At 32.2% G+C, this 21,466-nt stretch overlaps 1 long non-coding RNA gene across 2 annotated transcripts; it reads right to left on the reverse strand.

Moving 5' to 3' along the window:
* Window positions 1-16,900: 16,900 nt before the first annotated feature.
* On the reverse strand, window positions 16,901-20,706 carry LOC142611291 (uncharacterized). Of its 2 annotated transcripts, none has more exons than XR_012840000.1 (4): window positions 20,502-20,706; window positions 19,154-19,210; window positions 18,766-18,983; window positions 16,901-17,371 (listed from the first exon to the last, which is right to left on the reverse strand). It is a non-coding gene; the product is annotated as an uncharacterized LOC142611291 (long non-coding RNA). The 2 variants fall into 2 exon arrangements; XR_012839999.1 differs by having other exon boundaries at window positions 19,150-19,210.
* Window positions 20,707-21,466: the final 760 nt, after the last annotated feature.

Consider the following 21,466-nt stretch of genomic DNA (forward strand, 5'->3'; position numbering starts at 1 on the left):
AAAAGCCTGGTAAGTTGAAAAATAAGTTGAACATGTTAAACATTAATAATAATGATCAAAATGAATTATTTCAGATTCTTGAATCTGCTGCTTCAACTGATTCCTTTGAAGATGATTTTTCCTCCTCATCTAATTCTGATTATCACTCCCGTAGTGATGTTTCTAAATCTCCTAATATTAAACTTGGCTGTAGAGATTCTTGTTGTAATGTGATTAAATTTGTTAAAATGTTAACCAAAAGTAAAGAGAATGATGATTTACTATTAACTATGATAAGTAAGATTGAAGATCCTAATTTGCAGAAAGATTATCTTGATAAGTTTTTGAAAAACTTAACAAAAGAAGATAAGGTTAAAAGACCTAATTCTACAATAAGTTTTGAAGAAACTCTGAAAAGATTTAATAAAAATAAATCAAAAGAGATAATTGTTAATGATCTTCAACATGAAATAAAAACTATTAAACAAGAAATAATCCAATTAAAAAATGATGTTAAAACTATTAAACATGATAATGACCATCTTAAACAAGAATTATTAATTCTAAAAATTGAAAAAACTATGGATAAGCACCAATCTGATGATGATGAGCAAAAGGACGGAGATGAATCCGATCAACAAGTTTCTCCTTCTGGTAATGTTTCTGATCGTACTTTGATTAATTCGATTGATAATCAATTGTCTCTTGTTAAACATATGCTGCCCAAATGGTACACTAAAGTCAAAATTGTTGTTGCTCATGATTATGCTTTTGCTGTTGTTGCTATGATTGATTCTGGTGCTGATGTTAATTATATTCAAGAAGGACTGATTCCTTCTAAATATTTTGAAAAATCTACTGAAAGATTAGTTTTTGCTAATGGAACTAAAATGAAAATAAAATATGAATTAAATAATGCTCATGTTTGCCATGATAATGTTTGCTTTAAGATCCCCTCTGTACTTGTTAAGAACATGACTGATAAAGTAATTCTTGGTTTGCCTTTTATTAACTCTTTGTATCCTTTCCTTACTGAGGATGATGGAATTATTACTGATCCTTTTGGACAAGAAGTAAAATTCAAATTTTGTGCAAAGTGTGAAACTCATAATATTAATAAACATCTTAACTTTATAAAACAAAAGGATAGCTCTACTCATTTGTTGCCAATAATTATTGCCAATTGTCACAGTGTCCTGATGAATGATAGATACTATGATAATGTGGATATCTCTCTTATTGACTACTTGCATGATGACAAAATCCCTAGTGAAAGGTATATCTTCACCAAAGGACTTCCTATAATTCCTACGGATGCTAAAACTCAAAAAGGTCTTCTTTGCATTAGACTTTTGACCAAGTCTTTGCTTTGGTCCAAAATCCTCCGTAGCATGATATCCTCCTACAATAATATTCTCCAACACCCTTTCCACAATATTCCCAAACACAATCATGGTCATCCTAACATTCATTGTCACAACTATTACATATTCTTATTAAACTTTGGCTTTTGAAGCATGCTTTTCAAAAGAATTTCATTAAAACTGTTTACTTACACTTTTCTAAAAAATATTCTATCATACTATTAACTATAGCCAACTGGCTTAACATCCTCTCCCTTACTTGGCAGGACAAAGTAAGATTTAATACTACCACTACTAAGTGGAATATTATGACTTCTTCGGCAGAGAAGAGGGACAAGGGGAAAGCACCTGCACAGGACTTTCCTCAAGACGAAAGGTTCCCAGCGGGATACCCTTTTGTAATGCATGAAGGCGCATCTTCTGGAGTAAAATCCAGTAATGCAACATCCCTTCAGGAATTTGTCCCGACGGAGGTGACATATTCCAGTGGTGATATCATATTAACTTTACAGGAAGTATTGAACACAGACTTGCAATTCCATAATGGAATCTATAGTGAATTACCAGATTCCATTAAATTCATTCTAGACAATCTTCAAGCTGCCTATTCTTCAGACCACCACAAACTATTCAACAAAACCATGAGGGCACTTGAAATTCACCTTGTTAACCTTGCTACCCAAATTATTGACCCTACTATTGAAAATGCAGCCTTTGCCGACCAACTTTTTAATTGCCTTGTTTATACTCAAAACCATCATGATGAATCAAACTTGATTAGTCAACTCTTTGGCAAAGAGGAAATCCATTCAATGGATAGAAAGACTATAATGGGTACTGATTTTGCTAGATTGAGTCTAAAAAACCAATCTTTGCTCAAAAGTGTTGTTGCCAACTTGCCTCCAGAAGTACAAACTTGTATTTTTGAGAGCAAGGCTATGACTAAAGATCTTGATCTTTGGTTAAAACATTTCAAAACTCTTGTCTCAATTGCTCCTACCATTGTTGAACCTGATGGCCACAACAGAGGCTACCTGAAAAAGAAATGGGGAAAATACTTTGGGAGCAGTCTCAGAGTACATGAAAAAACCCATCCTTTCCCTAGTCTTTTGATTAATTATGAAGATGGTTCTGATGATGATCCTTTTTGGCTTTCTCAAATGTTTGAATTTGGTTTTGTTAGGCTCATCAAATTAACGAGTCATGATCAAATTAACCAGTTCCCTGATATTATCCAAAAGGCTGTTGCAGATGTTGCAGCAACCCCTTATGTTTCAATCCGATGTTGGAGTACTTTGCCCAAATGGGAAAAGAATAATTGGATGAATGTTCAACCTTCCAAGCATCTTGTTCTTATTAATGGATATACTCACCAAGGCCAATGGTATGAAGGAAATTCTTATGTTTCCCATAAACATCCCTATGCTCTTGCTGAATGTTGGAGCAGTTACTTTAATAATCGAATTCTTGATGTCTCTGAAGAATTATGGAAAGACTACCATTTCTTTGGTTGTACAAATAGAATTTCTGTTTTTGTTAACAAACGTTATACTTCTGCGGTCCGGCACTTACAATGGATAGAACATGATAACCCAAGAATATTCCTCACAAGAGATCCTATATACGAACCATTAATGTATTGTGGTTTCTGTAACCAATATTCAACCTATCATGAACATGAATGCAATGATGATCCCCCATGGGATCCCTTTCCAGGAGACCCTTATGCTGGTTACCCATCTGATGCAGCTTCTACTTAGAAGCATATTGGTCCAGCTAGATGATGCTACTATTTGCCGACGATACTTTCCTGATAATGATGATCTATTGTTGACTATTCCAAGATACAAGCTTTTCGAAAAGACAAAATTATTCTGCTGATACTTTTGGCACTACCAGCCAACCTACTTTCGTTCTCAAAAGCCGATTTGATTCCTTCCAGATATTGCGCTCCTATTACCCCTCACGGGTCCTGATGTGAATAGTAAAATGTCACTATTTACTTTGCACTGTTTACTACTTTATTTCACTTATATAAGGGGGGTTGTCCCTTATTGTAAATCTCAGAATCTTTTTCTAGGATTTCCCTTAGAACTCTCTTTAGGACTTCCTTATATATATATATATATATTACTGCTTAAAATTGTTTGTGAAAAACTTAGGAGAATAGTTCATTAGGAAAATGTTTCTTCCCAAACTAGCTAGTATGGAGAGAAACCCTTCAAATTCTTCCTATATCTTTTTATTGGATGTGAATTTTGAAATTTATCCGTTGAATTGTATGTGTAAGGGCAAGAAAAATCTTAGAGTCCATAGCCCACTCAGAACAATGGCTAGATCAATTCATCTATGGCCTAAAACAAAGAATTTATAGAGAGGGAATGATACAACAAAGAAATTGATCGGTCTGAGGATCAGATAAGTAAGAAAAAGGCAAGATCCGTATATTAAATGAACCAATCTCCCTTATACAAGTCCTCCCGAGGAGGTTAAAGTTTCAATAAAAAAGTACTGTTCATTACCCTATTCTCACTATGTTTTTCTTGTTTTCTCTCCTCTTCTTTTTCTGATCCCCTCCTCCTCATACAATCTCTCTTTCTAATATATATACTCCTCCCCACTTCTCATCTCAACCATCCATTTCTCACCTAACAAGTCTCCTCCTTTGACACTTATCCCTTCCTACAGTTTGAAGAAAGTGGTGGAAAGAACCTGCTTAGCTGTGACTTGCACTATTCAGGTCACTTCCTCATCAATGTAGCTGATAAAGCTGTTGCCCACCATTCAATACAGCCGAGAGGCTGGATGCAGGACATTCAATGTGAAGCCACAGGCAGCCCTAAACCAGAAACTTCCCCCATTGTCATTTGGCTCCCACTTGGTAGGCTATAGAATGCCCTTGGACTCAACCTTGCATTTTCCCGAGCAACCCTCCTCCTCAGGCCCGTGGTCCGTGGCCATATCACCCTAGACTGCGACCTTTAAGCTTCATCCTTGATCCTCGGGCCCCCGCACACTTTACCTCTTAAACCCATCCTGGGTCCTTGGGCCCCCAAAGTATGTTATTATATTCTCTATGTTTGTAAAATTTCAAAAAGATAAAAAAACAAAAGTTATGTCATCAATAAAATGTAGAGAGAGAGGTGTGAACATGTCAAAGAAATATTAAACTCCAAGAATGAAGACAATTTAAGCCTAACAACTATATATATTTTTAGTCATTCAAGGTCATGACTCATGACAATAATATTTACTATAAACAAAAGACTTACGAACACATCAAAAATAAGGACTTACGAAAGATGTAGAAATGTCATAGGAAAACTAAACCTAAGACCTAAAAATACAAAGATCCAGATATTGCCAAGAAAGAGAATGAAACTCAACCCCTTATTCGCTTTGAATCCAATTCAATCTTAATATGCTTATATGGAATATTGGTCATCTGATTAATGATTTTCTCAATGAAAAATACGGTAACTATGGGTCATTCATGATAAGTGCATTTAAGGGCGTTTTTAATTCTTGAGTATTGAAGGTAAGACTATCTACTAATTACCACTTTAAGACCTTAAAAAAGAATACTTTTTGTGCACAAAACTCCTACGTAGGAGTTTTGTGCACTAAATATGAATTGTAAACAACTTACTTGTTTGCTAAATTGACGTGCACTTACCATAGGGGATGCCAAAACAAGACTCATGGATTTTCAATGCTCTTTTTTGTTGAAGGTGTAAATACTATTTGTGTCCTTATATTTTTGGCTGATTTTCATTTTGGTCCCTACTTTTTTTCTTTTTCTATTTTAGTTCCCAAAATTGAAAAATCGTTTTCATTTTAATCCCTCCTGTAATAAAATAAATTTACATAAAGTGTACTTTGGTGTCTATGTAATTCTTTAAAAAAAATTAAATGTACAAGTGGACTTTGGATTTTGTAAAAAAAATAAAAATAAAAATAAAAATCTAAAAGCTTTGTACCCAATCCCCACCTCTCTCTCTCTCTCTCTCTCTCAAATAATTGAACTCGAAGATGAACCACCGATGTTCACAAAGACTAATAAAAAGCAATATAAAAAAATTATAAAAAATAAATTTTCTAGCTTTGTCAAAAAGCAAATAAAAAATAATTTATAGTTTGTCTATTTGTCCTCTTTTTGAAACACTGGAAGTGTCAACGTGTATTATCAAATTTTCAACCAAACCACCCAGTTTAGCTTTTTTTTATTTTTTTTTATTTTTTGGTTAAAACCAGCCAGTTATCTACAAAAGTGTTTCCACTAGAAAAAAGTTATAATGTGAGGGCGCATTATCTTAAAAAATAGCTACTTTAAAGCTTTATCTTATCTCCTACTATTTTAACCTAAAATTCATTAAAATAATATAAATAATTCATTGAAATAATATATAATAAAGTTTTATTACAACTCTTACTAATTGAAAATCTAACCATTAGATAGATTACATATTTTTTTTTAGAGGTAGAAAAAGGGTTGGCACTTTGCTTGTTTACTTGAAAAATGAAGCCCATGAACTTCGAATATAGCTTAAATTGGATTGAGTTTTTATTTTTATTTTTTTTCCGTTAATGACTTGTGATTTTCCTTCAATTTTTAATTTTGGATTTAATTTGTTTGCCTACTATTTATTTGACAAATTTTAGCTATTAACTTTTATGTACAGTCTTTTAAAATTTTACTCTTTTTTTTTCGAAGTACAAGTATAATTTTTTTATTCTTTTAACAAAAATCTAAATAAATTGATGCCAAATGCTCTAGTAACAATATAGAATTTGGTTAATTTGTTTTATTCCCTACTTGATGCAAAATTTTTCCATTCATTTAATTCAAAATTCATGCCTTAGTATAATAAACTTAGCATATTGCCGATCACCAAAATTATAAGGAGTGTCTTCTCAAATTTTTTTTTTATAAGGAGTGCAATGTGATCTAAAACCAAAAAATAATATTGAGATAGCAATATTTAAGTCATCATTCATGTATCAACTAAAAAAAAAAATCATTATTCATGTATCGTGTGGGTGTGGGTGTGGGTTTACGTGTATTCATTATTTGTTGGTGAGTCTCATCTCCTTCATGTTTATTTTGGTGATTGGCAATACATAAATCTCATTAGACTAAGACATAAACCTTGAACTAAATATGGCAATGAGGCTAGTAATCTAATTGTTATTAGCTTTTTCAGATTGCTGGAAATGCCCCATGCCAAGGAAAGCTTGTGGTAAGCAAGCCACCATATCTCCTAAATGACCGTTTCTAAATTTCTGCAATGGAAAAGGCCAACTCCATCATTTTTTTTTTTTTTTTTGGTTTTTGCTGCAATGGTATCACTATTGGTGTGAAGTGTGAACTCTTCTTTTCTTTTTCTTTTTTTGCATAGATAAACCAAGATGAACACCAGAAACAGAGGCCAATAACCAGAAGAAGGAAATGGAAGTGCACGTTTGCCTTCTCTTTTCTTTTCTTTTTTTAAATAGGATAGAATTTAAGACCTCACTCCATGATAATGACCCTTTCATGTTTCATGTTTCTATACACTTTCTATTGCAAAGAATCAAAGTTATAAAATGAAAGGCCAATAATTTAGGTGGTTTGGTTGTTCTTTTTTGGCTGCTTATGAGAAATAAAAATTATGAAACCCAATTGAAATTCAAATGCGCTTTAAAATAGCATTTTGGAAGTTTTAAAAATGAAAATTTCGACGTACCAACTATATTATAATTAATCCAATTAGTTCATGAAGTTGTTAATACCCGCAATAAAAAAAGACTTTTGTGAGAAGACAATAAACAAAGACTTGACTCATACCCTCTCTCTCTCTCTCTCTCTCTCTCTCAAATTATTGAACTCGAAGATGAAGCAGATGAACCAACGTTGTTCACAAAGACTAGAATATATAAAAACAACTTTTGAAGATTATCAAAAAGCAAATAAAAAATAAATTATAGTTGGTCGGTTTGTTCTCTTTTTGAAATGCGGGAAGTGTCCGCGTGTATTATTATATTTTTCAACCAAACCACTCAGTTGCCTTTTTATATTTTTTTGGTTAAAACCACCCAATTATCTACTAAGGTGTTTACACTAGAAAAAGCTATAAAGTAAAGGGCATTAGGATCCGAATTTCTTAAAAAAACTAGTGCATGGTAGACTCATGAATGCAGGATTTTTTTCTGAATGTTTTTTTTTTTAAATTTTTAAATGAGTATTATTATTATTGTGATCCATAGAAACTAAAGTACTTATATTATTAGTTTAATGACTCATTATTCATTTTTGGAATTGTTTTTAATTATAGGGTAATGCAATACCAAAAGAATATTTTTGGTTTTTTTTTTTGGTTGTAACTATTTAGTCTTTATGCATTTCTAATTTATTATTATTACTTATTAGTTATTACGTTTACTAAAAATATTATTAGTGTTATATACTATCAAAATTTTTTTGACAAATAATAATAAAAATACACCATTTTTTAAATTAATATACACCATTCATTTTAGTAGCGTTAAAACACAATATTTTGTAATCTATAATTAATCTAAACTTTGAACATATCTATTTTTTTCATAATTATCCTTAAAAAATTTAAAATTTTTTGTTGAAATATTTAATTAATCTAAGAATAAATAATTTTAGCTTCCAATAAAGGTAATAAAGTGTGGTGTATTGTGTAGCTACATTCAATTTTTTTAAAAGCTACAAATCATAGGAAAGAAATTGTAGCTACTATCAACATTTCGAATAAACAATGTTAGATTTCATTATTGACAATAAAGCTTGGCATGGCCAAGTGCTTGATGCTTAGCTTGGGTGCTTCACCCTACCAGAATTTTCATTTTTTATGAATTTTCTCTTCTCCCTTACACTAATTCTCTCTCCTACTTTAGTGGGCCAGAATTCTCTAAATTTTGGCAATCATGTTGCTGTAATTCTGCCAATGAGGGCTTGGCTCAGCTGGCATGGTTCGTTCGCTTCGCCTAACCAGCCTAGGTTCGATTCCCGCTACCAGCGGGCTCTTGTTGGTGGGCTGTTGCGTGAGGGACTTGAGGGGACCATGGGGTCCCACCGGACCTAATGGGTTTCGCGGTGGGATCTGTGGTCCTGTCCCTCATGTGGCTTTCAAAACCCGGGTGGCAAAATACAACCATAAAGGCCCCCATTTCGATTCTCAAAAAAAAAAAAAAAAATGTTGCTGTAATTCTATTTTCACTTTTCTCTCCTATTTCGGAAATTGTATTGCCACAATTGCAATTTTATTTTCTCTCTCACTTTTTTTCTCATAATTTCGACAACATTATTACTGAAATTCACCTCTCCCCTTATTTCCTTAAATAATTTTAAACAATACATATATCACAAATACACTCATATTTTAACAATATTCAGCTAAAAGACTCCAATTTTTACGTTTGGAAAGTTTTACTACTTTCTCTTTTTTTTATGGTCAGGGTATAATTTGATTTTTTTTTTCTCTCTCATGAACATGGAATACATTCTCAAAACTTAAAAGATTTTGTTATTTCTACTAACAAAAAAAAAAAAAAAGATTTGTTACGATATTTTATGAGGCTTTTACTATATAGTGCTTACATAAAATTACTTGTATAAAAAAGGAAATTACAATAATTTCACCAATGCACAATATTATGATTCACTTTTGCTTGCACTAGTGAGCACATGCATTGATGCACAATATTTTATGACTCACTTTTTCTTCTTTACGCTAGAGTGGAGGTTTCTTGGAAATTTCTTTACACAGAAAGCCAAAACTCTATTACCAACAAAGGTGTTCCCACTGGGGGGGAAAAAAAAGTTAAAGTATCCAAATTTCTTAAAAAATTACTACTTTAACGCTTTATCTTATTTTGAGTTTGACGTTTCAAAATGTGTAGATAGTAAGAAGTATAAAAAAAGAAATTCTTTGTACATACATTCGAACCACTGTTGGTCCTATTTCTCTTTATCGAGAAATCGAAGAAGCTATCCAAGGGTTGTGCCGGACCTGCTCATATGGTACCTAACCTAATAGTATGGTATTTATGCTAAGTAATTCTATGACACTGATGTAAATTAGCGTCTCTCTGGTTCAATTAGGACCATAGTTCCTGAATTTTTACGCGAATTTAAATCGAGAAAAGGACGTTTTCCAATCATTGACTCAAACCCATTGTCGAACCCCACTCAGCGGAATATGGAGGTACTTATGGCAGAACGGGCCAATACGGTCTTTCACAATAAAGTGATAGATGGAACTGCCATTAAACGACTTATTAGCAGATTAATAGATCACTTCGGAATGGCATATACATCACACATTCTGGATCAAGTAAAGACCCTCGGGTTCCAGCAAGCCACTGCTACATCCATTTCATTAGGAATTGATGATCTTTTAACAATACCTTCTAAGGGATGGTTAGTCCAAGATGCGGAACAACAAAGTTTGGTTTTGGAAAAACACCATTATTATGGAAATGTACACGCAGTAGAAAAATTACGACAATCCATTGAGATATGGTATGCTACAAGTGAATATTTGCGACAAGAAATGAATCCTAATTTTAGGATGACTGATCCTTTTAATCCAGTACATATGATGTCTTTTTCGGGAGCTAGAGGAAATGCATCTCAAGTACACCAATTAGTAGGTATGAGAGGGTTAATGTCGGATCCACAAGGACAAATGATCGATTTACCCATTCAAAGCAATTTACGTGAAGGACTGTCTTTAACAGAATATATAATTTCTTGCTACGGAGCCCGAAAAGGAGTTGTAGATACTGCTGTACGAACATCAGATGCTGGATATCTTACACGCAGACTTGTGGAAATTGTTCAACACATTGTTGTACGTAGAACAGATTGTGGTACTATCCGAGGTATTTCTGTGAGTCCTAAAAATGGGACGATACCGGAAAGGATTTTTATACAAACATTAATTGGTCGTGTATTAGCAGATGATATATATATGGGCCCGCGATGCATTGCCGTTAGAAATCAAGATATTGGGATTGGACTTGTCAATCGATTTATAACCTTTCAAACACAACCAATATCTATTCGAACCCCTTTTACTTGTAGTAGTACATCTTGGATCTGCCAATTATGTTATGGCCGAAGTCCTACTCATGGGGGCCTGGTCGAATTGGGAGAAGCTGTAGGTATTATCGCGGGTCAATCTATTGGGGAACCCGGCACTCAACTAACATTAAGAACCTTTGCTTTTTTACTGGGAAAAATGAAGCCCAATTGAACTTCAAAATAAGGATTAAATTCAACTGTGGTTTTTGTTTTTTCAATGACTTGTGATTTTCCTTCTATTTTTAATTTTAGATTTAATTTGTTTGCCTACAACTTATTTGACAAATTTTTTAACTATTTATTTTTATGTACTGTTTTTTGAAATTTTAATTTTAATTTTTTACTTTAAAAAAAATACAAATATACTATAGCTGTTTACTACACTTTCAGCAAAGAGTTGTATACACTGATGTCAAACGTAGGATATAATTTGGTTCCTATAAAAAAAATGATATAATTTGATGAATTTGTTTTATTCCCTAATGTAATTTTTTTTTCATTCATTTAATTCAAAATTTATGCCTCAGTCTAATGAAATTAACAGTGATATTATTTTTCTTGAGAAGTGTGAACTCCTCTTTTCTTTTTTCCACTTAGATAAACTAAGGTGAACACCAAGAACAGAGGCCAATAATTAGAAGATAAGTAAATGAAAATACGCGTTTGCTTTTTTTTTTTTTTTTAATATAATAGAATTTAAACCTCGCTCCATATGATATATATTTGCTCTCATGTTTTTTTACACTTCCTATGATAAAAGTCATGCTTTCAAAATGGAGTCTTATTCATGCTCCTTGACAAGTTGACATAGTGATTGTTTGGATACAAATTATTGCGTTTACGTTTCCCTCGGACGCGTTTTAGCCTTCTTTCTTCTTCTTTTTTTTCCTTTGCACGCATTTCAACTAAGGGACAAGAGTTACTGTTCACGCCCTGTTTTGCATTGTTCATGCACTTTTCAGCAATTTTTTTTATTAAAAATGGGTCTCATGGTCAGGGACGGAGCCAGAGCCGAAGGTTTGGGGGGGCGAAGTTTGGACTTTAATATATAAATATATATAAATATATATATATATATATATATATATATATATATATATAATTGCAACATTTTAGTCATTAAGGGAGAGAATTTAGGCTAATTTTGATATTGAGAACCCAAAAGGTGCAATACCAGAACTTGATTTGTGTTAAAATTAAAAAGCTTGTTTTAATTGCTTTTATTTTGTTTCATTCAAGTGCTATGTTTCTTGTATATATAAGCAGAGCTGCACTTTCCTTATTCATTCAATGAGAAATTATTTTCTCTCATCTTCATCTTTGAGTTTATCTTCTTATATGAGATAGCAAACAACATATATATGGGGGTGTTGTGAGGGCCCTGGTCATAACATGGCTCTGGGATTAATTTTTTTGGGCTAATTGAACATTAACATTAAATATACCTATACCTATAGAAATTTTTTTCTCCAAAATCCAGGGGGGGGCCATGGCCCCCCTAGTCAAAGAGTAGCTCCGTTCCTGCCATGGTACTATTCACATATTTAAAAATTATTTTATTACAGTATTTTCAGTTGTATTCAAACGGACCCATAGTGTTTAGTAGTGCGTATACTAGACCTCCTTTGACTGAGTTTTTATGCAATACTAATTTTAATTTTTTACTCTTTAGGCTTGGACTTGTTCTGATACCTCATGCTTAAAAAAAAAAAGAGTATCACTAGCATTTTCAATTTACATCTGTATCATTATTTTGAAAATAAAAAGTAAACTATCTCTATTCATCTTATTTTACGCAAATTACTCAACTCTGGAACTAAAAATAATACAAAAAACACTAATAACCTGTCAAACAAGCTATGAAACACTGTTTTGTAGATTTGGTACATCAAAGGACACATAGCTTAATATTGTGAAAAGTATCAATAATTTGGAAAAAGTTTATCTTGATGGGATTGTGCATCGTGTTTATGCTTTACTTTATGACTTAACTTTTCTTTACACTGGAGACTTGGAAATTTCTAACATAAAAAGCATAAGCCAAATTACGCGTAGCAAAGCCCGCATCTACATAGAAGAAGGTGAACCAAAGCTGTTCACAAAGAGTAATAAAAAGCAATATATAAAATCAACTTTTTTTCTAACTTGTCAAAAAGCAAATAATATGTAATTATACTTTGTCCGTTTTTCCTTTTCTTTTTTTTTTTTAAACAGAGAAAGTGTCAAAGCATTCACATTGGCCATTTTAAGTGCCCGTTTGGTTTAACGTTTTGAGTCCAAAAACCCACTTTTTCAAAAAGTCAGTCCTTTATGTGTGTTTGGTTCAGCGCAAAATGCAATTTTTTGAAAAAAGTTGTGTTTTGAGCAAGGCATAAAACGCGCAATCCCTTATGGAGCTCTGGAGGTCCATTTTGCCAAAAGCCAGTGTGCGTTCTAATTTATCCGTGGAACAATCTTGGGCAATTACCAAATTTCCCTTCAATAAATCTGTCCATTCTCCTTTCTTCGTCTTCTTCAACGCCTCTCATCAAGCTCACACACGCCTCTATCTCTTCCTCTGTATTTTTAAAAAAAAATTCATTTCTCTAATCTGATCAACACAAAACAACTTAAAATCAACTCAAATCCCATTGGAAAACCCATCCCAAACCCAACTCAAAATCAACCCAAAACAAAATCAACTCAAAATCAAACCCAAAATCCACAGGAAAAAAAAAAAATCAACTCAAAATCAAACCCAAAATCAACTCAAAAAAAATCAACTCAAAATCACACCCAAAATCCACAGGAAAAAAAAAATCAACTCAAAATCAAACCCAAAATCCCAAAATCCTTATGTTTCAATCATCTTCATCTTCTTCATCATCATCTTCTATGGAGTGTGAAAAAAAAAAGAATAAAGAAGGAAAGACGAAATAAGGAAATAAAGAAAAAAGATGAAAAAAGAGACGTAGTACCTCTGAGTTCTTGCACAAAAAAAAAAAAAAACAAGAGGAGGAAGAAGGAGAGCTGTGTGGAATGCTCTAGAGAATGGGAGAAGTGTCTGGGAAAAGTGAGGAAAGAAGGAAATAAAGGAAAGGAGTTATACGTGGGTGGAGGAGAAAAAAAGAGTGGGAAAAAAAAAAAAAAAAGGGAAAAAGAAGGAAATGCAGTAACGTGTGGAGGAGAAAAAAAAAGATGGAAAGAAAAAAAAGAAAGAAAAAGAAGGGAATGCTATCACAATATTTTTACAATATTTTTATAATATTTTCACAATAAATTTTAAGTGGTAAATGATTATTAGTAAATATTGGTGAGAAAAAAATAATTTTTATAGAAAGAGAAAAAAATAATTTTAATAGTACGTTCAAATTTTAATTAGTATTAATTTTTATCACAATATTTTCACAATAAATTTTAAGTGGTAAGTTATTATTAGATAATATTGGTGAGAAAAAAATAATTTTTATAGAAAGAGAAAAAAATAATTTTAATAGTACGTTCAAATTTTAATCAGTATTAATTTTTATCACAATATTTTCACAATAAATCTTAAGTGGTAAGTTATTATTAGCTAATATTGGTGAGAAAAAAATAATTTTTATAGAAAGAAAAAATAATAATTTTAATAGTACGTTCAAATTAAAATCAGTATCAATTTTTATCACAATATTTTTACAATACTTTTGCAAGAAATCTTAAGTGTTAGGTTATTATTAGCTAATATTGATGAGAAAAAAAAAATTTTTTAGAAAGAGAAAAATTGATTTAAGTATATGAAGTAGTTGATTTAAGTATGAAATAAACTATCTTATATATACATTGTCTTTTTTGGTAATTTATCTCTTAAACTGCAACTTTTATAAATGTTAGCCAAACACTTAGCTTTTTTAAAAAGTACTTTTTAACAGCTTTTACCAAACACTCAGCTTTTTGAAAAATCACTTTTTCATTATGCACTTTTTAAAAACTCAATTTTTTCATTATGCACTTTTTCAAAAAGCTCAACCAAACTCACCCTAAATAGTATATGTAGGAAAATTTTAGCATCAAAGCACAAAACAACCCCATTACCCGGTGTTGTACTTGAAAAAAGTTTTACAATAGTGCTACAATGGACTTCTACCTATACAAAATACTGTTCACCCATTGTAAACTTAAATTTCATTTTTTTTATTGGGTAGTATATATTATTTTATTGAGAGAGATTGGATTATATTATTTTATTGGGTAGCATATATTATTTTAATAAGTTGAATAGAAAAATAAAAATTGAGAGGTTAGTTGTGTTGTAAAATGATAAAGTATAATTGATAAAATAACTTTTGAAATAGTAAAATAAAATAATACAAAGACTGCAGATGTGCGAATGCTCTAACAGCGTGTATTATCAAATTTTCAATCAACCACTTATTACTACCCGGTTACCTAAATATGTGTTTCCACTATTAAAAAAGTTAAAAGTGAGGCGCATTAATAAAGCATCCCAATTTCTTAATAAATAGCTAATTTAACGCTTTATCTCATCTCTTATTTTCACAGAATATTTATTAAAATTATATAAACAAAAAGATTTACAAAAAAGTAAGAGAGAGGGTAAATTAAATAATCAGTTTTAAGTTTAGCACTTAGTTACAGTAATTTCTGAACGTAATTATTTTTTTAGTAAATTCGAAAAGTAAGAATTTACTGTAACAAAGTTCTAAATTTTTTAAACTACAAAAACCTGGGTGTAGGTGGTATTTCGATGTTTGAAGTGTTAAAATAATTTTAAGAGTTTTAGAAGCCCCAATAATAATGCTATAAATGAATTTATTATTCAGAAAAAAAAAGGGGGGGAGGGGGGTGGTTAGACGTTTCACAATGGTAGACCCTTTACTTGTTTGCTTGAAAAATGAAGCCCAAATGAACTTCAAATAAGGATTAAATTCAACTGTGGTTTTTGTTTTTGTCCATGTTTTGTGATTTTCCTTGATTCTCCTTCAATTTTTGTTGGGGAAGCTTTGCAACAAGGGCCAAAAATGCAAGAATAGCCTAAATCTCCCATTGGATTATTTAGAAGTGATTATTTGTAGAGAATATCAAACCAAAAAATATTCCATGCTGCACATTAATTCAATGCAATTGAGATGTCTGCCTTTCTTACATATTTGTACACTGCCACCAACAAGGATTAAAAAAGGCGCTAATTTTTTTTCTTACTCATGCCGGTGCCATTTATTCATAAGTTACACACACCCATTGAGTCTTAAACCCACAATTTCACGCTCCATGTAGCACTTACAAAGGAAGAAGGTGCCAGTTGAGCAAGAGCTCAATTACCTTACTCATGCCACACTAACGTCAATAAGCAGAAATATGCAATCTCAGATCACTGTAGGGGTTTAAGAATTTTTCATGCTTAAAAAATTTCTTGCAAAAAGAAAACAGTAGAGAATTTTTCTTTTGCATTCAAAGGAAACTTATAGGAAAAAATGAAGCAACTAGAACAAGTACTATGCATTTTTATAGAAAGAACAGAAGCACACATTTAAAGTGCAGTTATTCTCGACTCAGAACCAAAAGCAATCCAGAGTAACAACTGCCATATCAAATCTAATGTACTCCCAAAATAAAAGAAAAGAAAAATCCCAACATGGCAATCATTTGTGCCTATAGTATACACGCAAGGTTCAATAGTACTGATTTTTCAAGTTCACTGTCAATACCTGGAGTGAAATGGTAGCAAAATTTTCCATCATGGACAGACAAAACCAGCAAAGATCCATGCTGTTATTTATATTCATTGGATGTCCAAATTTTCACAATTACATGTTATGTACGAAGCAATCATAATTGTAGCTTAATAGTTGTAAAACGAATTGAAAACATTAGAAAAAAAAGTGAGCACCTAGAAAAACCATAGAGCAAGAACAAAAAGATAATAGAAGCATCAAACGAGGTGATATGGCTTGGTCCTGCATTTTTAAGCAGAAGATCTGGACAGCCATATCTAGTGTGTCAAGATTAATTGCAAGATGGGCATCATCTAAGAGATTATCAGTTAAAATTAAGGTATTGAGAAAACAAACGGGTTTGGATTACCTCCGGCACTTTTTTTAACTGGAATCTCCTTTTATTTTAAATATATAATGGCAAATAGAAGTGGGTTTTAATCTCTACATTTTATTTAGTTAGTAGGTGATGTGGTAGTTTCTCATTAAAACAAAAGAAAATTTCAGTTGAAAATGTACTGAAAGTAAGCTAAACCCAAAACAAATAATAGATTCACAACAATACCATTATAGATATATTTCTTATGAAGAGATAGAAAAGTTAGACATTTACAATAAAAAGTTCACCAAAAGAGTGGTCTTGACAAAATATTAGCCTAAACAAAAGCCATACTGAACATAGCTAATGAGATAATCTTACTTATAAAAGGCCAAACGACTAACAGTTTCCAAAACCAATGGGATATCTCTATGCAAGGCTAAACTAATTGTTCAGGTAAATATTTTGAACATCTTCTGATACTTCCTTTTATGGGAAATTGTTGGTCAAGTCTTTACATATCATAGTACATAACATGTACTAAGTTTGTAGAAGGATCTATAATTAGCTTTGATTAATGTAATTATTGTAAATAAGAACAATCAAGGGTTCTGGGATCTATGTACACTGACTGATTGGATTTCATTCACAATGATGGGTTAAAAAGAAGTCTCTTGCTTTCCTTGGCAAACCAAACTAATTCAAGTCATACCTAAAACATCAATCACAAAGTGCAAGATGACAAAATAAGTACACACCTCCAAGCCTCTGAGCTTCCTTGATGATATGAAGGGCAAGTGTTGTTTTTCCAGATGCCTCTTGCCCATAAATTTCAACAATTCTTCCTTGCAAAGTGTAGAGTAAATCTCTAAGCACACCATCAATGACACTACTCCATTTCTTTGTAGCTAAACATAAACTGTGAGATCAAAATCATTAACACACATTCATCAAGAAGTAACTGATTCATAACATAAGTAGTACATTTTCAAGCTCTTTAAGTTTTTATATGTTCACAAACTGCAGTTCCCAATGTTCATGAAACAACACTCATTAGTTGAGAATCATAATCATGACATGCAAAGAACCCTCTTTATATAATTTTTTTTTTTATAAGTAACCCCTCTTTATATAATGAATTAATAGTTTTTTTATTTTTGATACTTTAATTATTACAACAGGAGAGGAGGGATTTGAACCTTGGATTTCTTGGAGACACCAGGAGGTGCCAACCAATTGAGCTACAAGTTTCTTGGCTATAATGAATTAATAGTAAAAAGACTCAAAATAAAATGGTTGACCATGCATGCAACACTATTTTATCCTCCACATCCAACCTGAAAAAGCTACTAATGAATTCCTAAAATTTTAGCACAATGTTAAGAACCTATATGGAGTACCATACACAACGGAACTATAGTATGTACCCAAAACCTCGATCACAACAGTGACAAGTACCAAAATCTAGAAGCCAAAAGAGTTCATCTCTTGAACATAATGTTAACGACTGACAGAGAATACTGTTTCTTTTTTAGATAAGTAAAATTAAAGGGAGTATGATGTATTCCATCATAGTTTCCGACTTGTGCCCGAGATGATATGTTTAAGCATAAGATGAAAACCCAAGTTTGGGCATCAACAACAGAAAACACACTTTTTTTTGGTGTGTGTGTGTGTGTGTGTTGTGGGGGGGGGGGGGGGGGGTGATTGTTTAGTGGATTCAGCCTTACCAATATCCAAGCACAATCCGGGTCTAACCATGAAGTGAGATCCCACTAAAAAAAAAAAAAAAGGCTTCACACCAAAGACCATATAAAATCTCTCTCTAGTGTTCACTTTGCACAAATAACTAAAATCCATCTTTTTGGTTCTTAACAACAATGGAATTAATATTTAAGGGTTTAAAATTCCATTTCAAAGAAAAATTAAACAAAACCACTATTCTTAATTCATTGAGCCTAATACCCAACAACATTAAAGTATGTACAGTCAGATATGTAATAAAAGGTGATTATAACATAAATGCTTTGCACCAATATTGTTTAATTCATATTGAAAATGAACAAAGTGAAGATCAAGTTAGAAGAAATTACAAAGCAATAATTGCCATGGTCAACTAACCTAGATAACTGTATCAAAAACAATATTAGGATAGCTGACCATACAAGGTCATACACATGTCCCACACATCACTTTTGGTATAATGCACCAGGAATCCACCTGTGTCTCTAGCATAAATGTGGGGTGTACACCTATGCATATGCTCATACAGAATATGTGGCAAGAGAAAAAAATTTCTTTTCGAATAATCACCTTTGGTAATACTCCAACCCCAAGAGCTATATCAAGCTTCAATGAGCCAATAGATATCACAGGTGCACATCGTGAGCTAAAAAAGCGTTGTAATGACAACATAGATTCTCTACCAAAATCACTAGCAAGTCTTGAGAGAGCTAGACGTCATGCAGTGCCTTTTTTTGTTGCTTTGATATCATCAAGGAGTTCGTCACATTCAAATTCTGAAACTTCAGCTGAAAAAATGAATATAATTAGAATTTACAAATTAGAGCAAACCAATCATATACATTTACAAATTTTAATAAGAAAATAATTTTAAAAATGGCATCAGTAGTGGGAAAGTTTTGTCAGACAAATGACAAAAATATACATAAATTTGCATCATGAGCTGCTCTCTACCTACAGTGGAAAGACGGCAAATGTACATGGCAATAGAGGTTATCTTGTCTCTTCTTCCACTCTGAAAGGAAAAAGAAAATTGGTTATAGGACAACAGGAAGGCAATACTGCAATACTCATCTAGAATTTAAATAAAATATATAAAATTGAGAACAGAAGGAATCAAACAATTGATTTGAGGGAATGAAGAAATAAAGAATTAATCAATTGATTTGAGAACAAGAAAGACCATGAGAAGGCACACACACATTGACGGTAGTACAGGTATTGCCTATAGTTGTATATACCATAACTACAAAAACAACAACACTATAAGATCCTGAAAATCTTGAAGGAAGTTAAAGACAGAAAAGGAGCACTTCAACAATCATCTTCGTCATAATAAAGATCTACGAGCAGCCTAAAAGGCATAGAAATGCTATCTGACAACTTTTAAGGATGTTCCTTCAGTGCATAAAAATTTAAAAATAAATAAATAAAAGAGAAGGAGAGATTCTTGAGCAGTGTACCTCCTATCAAACTAACATACATGCCATGCTCCTCTAGCCCAATAGTCTTTCTCCTTCCCAAACTTCACCAAATGATTCAAGACCTAAAGTCAAAGAGGCTTTGAAAACAAATTAAAGAACCAAACACCTCTACCTCAAGCAATAATTTATAACCAGTGAAAGCCACAAAACAAGAATTCCAACTCCATGATGCAGCTCTCTCCTTTTATTGGGTTCAAATTGCTTGCTGCTGAGCAAGTTTGTGTCACCCTCATCAACAAGGACTTCTTCATACACAAATATGAGACACATTGTTGAGATCATTGTTCATTTTCTCTCTGACCTAATGCACTCAACTCCCCATGTTTATGCACTTCCAAGTCCTAGCCTCTTTCCACTTATCAATTTCACAAATTCTTCCTATCTTTCTTCTTTCCATTATACCATCACAAGCTCCAGCATTCCAGCAATAAAATCCCTTATTCCCTCTTTAGTTTCAATCAATAACAGCAAAACTCTAGCTTCCCTTTGCAATTTATAGTTTCTCTTCTCTTCTTCTTTTCCCTACAATTACACTACTTATACATGGGCCTTTGTTTCTTCTTTCACATATACATTAAGCAAAGAAAAAGCAAAAGCTCTATAAATTATTTAAATCTTTTCAATTTCATATTCATACAAGCATGCATTGGAGTCGGTGCAAAATACCCAATAACAAAAAGGCAGGAAACTTTGCAAAATCTGGGAACCCAGTTCAGAAAAATTAAGATATAACACCAAGACATTGAAATTTGAATTAAAATAACACCCAAAACTTCTGCAGCTACAGAAACCAAGAAAATCACAATGTCCCAGAAAGTTTACCACAACAAACCATGAAATAAAATTGGAGAGAGCAGAGTAGAGTGGAAAGGCGAGGTCTTCTGCTGAAGGCATTGAGACAAAGAAACCCATTTTTGTAAGGAATTCCTGTAAAGATTTCGGCTTTGGGGTTTAAGGTAGAGAAAGCGAGAAACCCATTTCAGTTTTCTGATAATTTCGCCGTGTAAAGATTTCACTGTGTTTTGTATTTCTGTTTGCCAGCGTCATTGTTGTGATGTTCATGGGTTTTCTTCATGCACTTTTTGGTCCTTGCTAGTGTTCATTGGCCCAAGCCCAAGATGAACGGGCCATATGGCTTGATCTATTTGTTACGCCTTTTTTTTTTTTTTTCTTTCTTATTTATAAATTTATAATCAGCACAAGTGCACAAGTATATTTCAACCCACTAATCTAATCTAACAAATCTGTCATTTCAGAAAAAAAAAAAAAAAAAAAAAATCTAACAAATCTGCCCAAACCACGTCTTGGGTTGAGTTGGGTTGGATTTTATTAATATTTTTATTCTAAGCTTAGGTCAGGTTAAGTTTGACTTGGCGAAATTATCAACTCAAGTAAACCAACCTAATCCACACTATCAATTATTTAAAAATTATATTTTTACTTTGTTAGTTTTATTATTTAGGATTAAAGATTTAATTGGAATATTATGCTCAATTATGAAAATCGCAATCGTATATTGAACAATTGGTCTAAAAAGTTTTTCTTTTTTTCTTTTTAAAGTGGATCTAAATATAATTTTAAAAGGTTGTAAATGTGTATTTCTAACAACTTAGCTATTCCACCAAGAGTCATGTACATCAATTGGCAATCTAACACCTCATAGTATTTCAACAGAAACATCTAAAGTGCAAATTCCCCTTTGTTGTATCTATCAAACTATCCTAAAAAAAAATAAATAAAAAAATAAAAAAGGCTAGCTATCCCAACATTTTAGCTATTTTGGTATT

The sequence above is a fragment of the Castanea sativa genome, chromosome 9, assembly GCF_040712315.1.
Source record: "Castanea sativa cultivar Marrone di Chiusa Pesio chromosome 9, ASM4071231v1".
In the NCBI taxonomy this organism is placed as follows: domain Eukaryota; kingdom Viridiplantae; phylum Streptophyta; class Magnoliopsida; order Fagales; family Fagaceae; genus Castanea; species Castanea sativa.